Source organism: Tasmannia lanceolata, unplaced genomic scaffold (genome assembly GCF_043159265.1).
Source record: "Tasmannia lanceolata isolate RefF3 unplaced genomic scaffold, GAP_Taslan_0.1 ptg000465l, whole genome shotgun sequence".
In the NCBI taxonomy this organism is placed as follows: Eukaryota; Viridiplantae; Streptophyta; class Magnoliopsida; order Canellales; family Winteraceae; genus Tasmannia; species Tasmannia lanceolata.
This window is the reverse complement of record NW_027519138.1, coordinates 7,924-12,500: the sequence shown is the minus strand read 5'-3', so window position 1 is coordinate 12,500 and position 4,577 is coordinate 7,924. Positions and strand designations below refer to the sequence as shown.

The following is a 4,577-nucleotide window of genomic DNA, read 5'->3' as shown; positions in this document are numbered from 1 at the left end:
GGAATTTTGGAATTCCTATGGAACCATAATAGTCTAAATGTAACCATAGTATAAAATAGGGTCAGTTGACTTGTTCCAATTCATTGGTTTAATCCAGTATAAATCTAAGAATAAGACGGGATCGTCTTCTTGACAAACATGAATAGATAGATTCTATCTATTTTTTTTTAATCTTTTTAATAAGATAAGAAAAAGATAAGAAAAAAAATGTTTTTTTATCCCTCGATCCTCGAGGGAAGATCTTTCTTTAATGAAAAGTTTTCTATTTTCTATTTAGAATTGATTGGTCATACCTGTATTGCAATAATACAATAATATGAATGACTCGCTATTCACTCGGTTTCTGGGTCATAATCATAAGATTATGTAGGAGAGATGGCCGAGTGGTTCAAGGCGTAGCATTGGAACTGCTATGTAGGCTTTTGTTTACCGAGGGTTCGAATCCCTCTCTCTCCGTACCTTCACCTAATTCACCAACGGTACCGACTACAATGTATCAAATCAAATAACAATTGATACGAGTATTCCAATCGTACTTTATTTGATATAGATTCTCTATTCCTAATTGCTGTGGTATGGAAAATACCGGAACGGAAAGAATGGACAAGGAATAAAAATCTCACCGCTGATCCATTTGTAATACGTGAATGGGAGAAAAATCCGGATCAAACCTCTTAGATCTATTTACTTCGGCGAAAGAAAAAAAAGGGGCTTGTCCAAAGCTTTGTTATTTTAGTTAGGTTCAAGTCTGACGGGAATAATATTCTACGACTAGCAACTCATTGATTTTCAAACCGATCCACTTAATATCTATTATTTGATTTACTAATCCTTTATATTGGGATGAATAAAGACTCAAATGTTTTGCCAACTCCTCGTGGGGGGATGAATCCATATAATTTTGAATCAGAGCTCTGGATCTTTGTTCATCCCTCATAGTAATAATATCTTGGGGTTTGCAGCGATAACTTGGGATATCTACTATACGGCCATTAACTAAAATATGTCTATGATTAACTAATTGCCTGGCTCCCGGAATGGTCGAAGCCATACCCAATCGAAAAAGGATGTTATCCAAACGCATCTCAAGTAGTTGTAGTAAAACCTGACCTGTTGACCCTTTGGCTTTCCCAGCAATACGAACATATCTAAGTAATTGTTGCTCTGTCAGACCATAATGAAAACGCAATTTTTGTTTTTCTTCTAGACGAATACGATATTGAGATCTTTTCCCGGAACGCGATTGGTTTCTAAGATCACTTCCGGATCTAGGTCTTTTCCTAGTGAGTCCCGGTAAAGCCCCTAGACGGCGTATTTTTTTGAAACGAGGCCCTCGGTAACGAGACATAAAGACTCCTTAATTTTATTGAAATTTCATTTTACAGAATAAACCTAAATTAATACTGAACTAAACGATAAACGAAGCTAAATCCACTGAAGTACTACAAAGAGGAATAAGATGAATTGTATCAATATCCGTATTATTTTGTATATTGTATATATGGGAAGTTAAGGATCCTTTTCTTGATTTGTTCTGTATAGATCAAACGGCTCCAATCCGTTTTTTATTCTTTATTCATAGTTGGAAGTTCCCGCGACATAACATAATAGATCGGTAACCCGACATTTGGAGAAAAAAAAGGGGGGGGTCTTCTCAATATTCCTTGGTCTCAAGGAAAGATGATCAATCCTGATAAAAAAAAAAAAATAGAACAAATAGAGAAAGCCGACTATCGGAATCGAACCGATGACCATCGCATTACAAATGCGGTGCTCTAACCTCTGAGCTAAGCGGGCTCATATAACAGAAATAGTGCGTGAATAGGAATTCGGGAAACTATTGGGATCTTAGTTAGCTATTAGCTATTAATAATTATTAATATTAATTATTATAAATTATTATAACATATTAATTAATATTAATAATTATTAATATAATATGAATTTTGATTTTATTTTTGATTATTTTCTATTTGATTATTTATTTTTGATTATTTCATTTATTAGTAGTCACTAGCACTAGAATTTTTTTTTTTCATTCAAATCAAATTTAAAAAACGCAAAATAATACTATATACATATGAAATAATTCTATATTCTATTATAGAATAGAATATAACTATTAGTTATAGCAGTTATAGCAGATTATATGAATTCTATTTCTATTAGAGTGTAGTTCCTAAGGAAAGGATAAGATAAGGATGCAATCCAGATCCTACTGAGATATTCCTTTTGTTTCATTCGGAAAGGGAGGAGATAGGACGAAAAAAAAAAAAAGAAGAATGAATATCGACCGTTCCAGTATTCCAAACTGCGCGGGAAAAATGAGAGGGGGGGGGAACATCTATATGTGGGATATATCCATCCATATTGAATTGCAGATACATCAATGATAGAATCATTTCTGATTGGACCAAATAATGGAATGGTCCTCCAATAGATATGAAAGAAGATGGGCAAGAAATAAAATAGGAGCAGACACTTTTTCGATATAGGAATCAGTATCTAATGAATTCAATGGTTCCAACATAAATGAAAGAAGGGGATGGGATCACAATGAGATCGAGATCTCATAAGGGGGATATGGCGAAATTGGTAGACGCTACGGGCTTGATTGGGTTGAGCCTTGGTATGGAAACCTACTAAGTGGTAACTTCCAAATTCAGAGAAACCCTGGAATTAAAAATGGGCAATCCTGAGCCAAATCCAGTTTTCTGAAAACAAGGGTTCAGAAAGCGAGAATCAAAAGAAGGATAGGTGCAGAGACTCAATGGAAGCTGTTCTAACGAACGGGGTTGACTACATTGGTAGAGGAATCCTTCTATCAAAACTCCAGAAAGGATGACCTTATTTAAGTACATAGACGTACTTAAATATCAAATGATTAATCACGACCCGAATCCGGATTTTTTGATTATTTATATGAAAAATTGCAGAATTCTTGCTAAATTAAATCGATTCCAAAAGGAAGAATCGAAGATTCAGTGATCAAATCATTTACTCCAGAGTCTGAAAGATCTTTTGAAGAACTGATTAATCGGACGAGAATAAAGATAGAGTCCCATTCTACATGTCAATACCGACAACAATGAAATTTATAGTAAGAGGAAAATCCGTCGACTTTTGAAATCATGAGGGTTCAAGTCCCTCTATCCCCAATAAAAAAAAAAAGGCCTATTTTATTCCATTCCCTAACCATTTATCCTCTTTTTTCGTCAGTGGTTCAAAATGAGCTTAGCTATGTTTCTCACTCACTCTACTCTTTCACAAATGGATCCGACCAGAAATCTTTCTCTCTTATCACAAGTCTTGTGATAGATATGATCTACGTACAAATGAACATATATGGCAAGGAATCTCCATTATTGAATCATTCACAGTCCATATCATTACTCTTACACTTACAAAGTCTTCTTTTTGAAGATCCAAGAAATTCCAAGGCTGAGGTAAGATTTTCTAATGTTTTTTGAGTCCCTTTAATTGACATAGACCCAAGCCCTCTAGTAGGATGATGCGTCGGGGATGGTCGGGATAGCTCAGCTGGTAGAGCAGAGGACTGAAAATCCTCGTGTCGCCAGTTCAAATCTGGTTCCTGGCACGTGGTTAATATATCGAATAGATACTCATACAAATGAATCGATATGGATCGGGATCCATATTCTATTCGTTAATAGTCTAGATCATGATACATACTTATCCATCTAGGGATATATCTAGATCCCCCATTTTTTTTTTTGATGGGTAAAGAAAAGAATTAGATTCTGTTCCCTCTTCTTTTTTGTTTGTTCATACTGTACCTGCTCTCGCTCAAAAAGAATGTTAATACTTCATACATATTTGAATTGAAGTTAGTTGGCTGAAAACCCAAAAGTCTAGTCTAGAGAGGAATCGAAGGGTAGGAATAGACAGGATTCATTTCAGATACAGTACAAAGAAAATCTGATCCCCTTTTCATTTCTGAATTTTGAGTTCATAATTTCATATTTTCTTTCATATTCTATTTCTTCACTTTCTCTTTCTTCACTCCCTCCTACGTGACTTTTCGGGGCCCATCTAAGTGATGTGCGCGGTACAAAGTTCATGGTGCAGAACTCTTTTGATTCATCCTATTGGCTTTGCTCATCCGAAATGGATATCTTCCAAATTGGGGAATATCAATGAAGCCCCTTTAGTAGCCCATTCATAATACTGAGATGAGAGTCCAGTTATTCTGTTTCATCTAGAACAGAACATAAAAAGATTCCTTGAATATCTGGAGTCGTAGAAGTGAATATTAGTTTCTTATCATTCAATGAGCATCTTGTATTTCATAGAAATTGGGGGCAATATAATCCTTACGTAGGGGCCAGCCTATCCAACTTTCAGGCATCAAGATACGTTTCAGGCGTGGATGATTTTCATAAGAGATTCCCAACATATCATAAGATTCCCGTTCTTGAAAATCAGCACTTTTCCAAATCCAGAAAACAGACGGGATTCTAGGATTCCTCCTTGGGGCAAATACTTTTATGCATACCTCTTCGGGTTGATCCACACCATACTGTATTCTCGTAAGATGATACACACTAGCTAACAAC

At 35.4% G+C, this 4,577-nt stretch overlaps 3 non-coding genes across 3 annotated transcripts; 2 read left to right on the top strand and 1 right to left on the bottom strand.

Annotated features, from left to right (window-relative positions):
* The first annotated feature begins 369 nt into the window (after positions 1 to 369).
* TRNAS-GGA (transfer RNA serine (anticodon GGA)) lies at positions 370 to 456 on the top strand. The gene has a single exon. It is a non-coding gene; the product is annotated as a tRNA-Ser (tRNA).
* A 1,268-nt stretch (positions 457 to 1,724) lies between these two features.
* On the bottom strand, positions 1,725 to 1,797 carry TRNAT-UGU (transfer RNA threonine (anticodon UGU)). Its single transcript has one exon. It is a non-coding gene; the product is annotated as a tRNA-Thr (tRNA).
* A 1,728-nt stretch (positions 1,798 to 3,525) lies between these two features.
* Positions 3,526 to 3,598, top strand: TRNAF-GAA (transfer RNA phenylalanine (anticodon GAA)). Its single transcript has one exon. It is a non-coding gene; the product is annotated as a tRNA-Phe (tRNA).
* Positions 3,599 to 4,577: the final 979 nt, after the last annotated feature.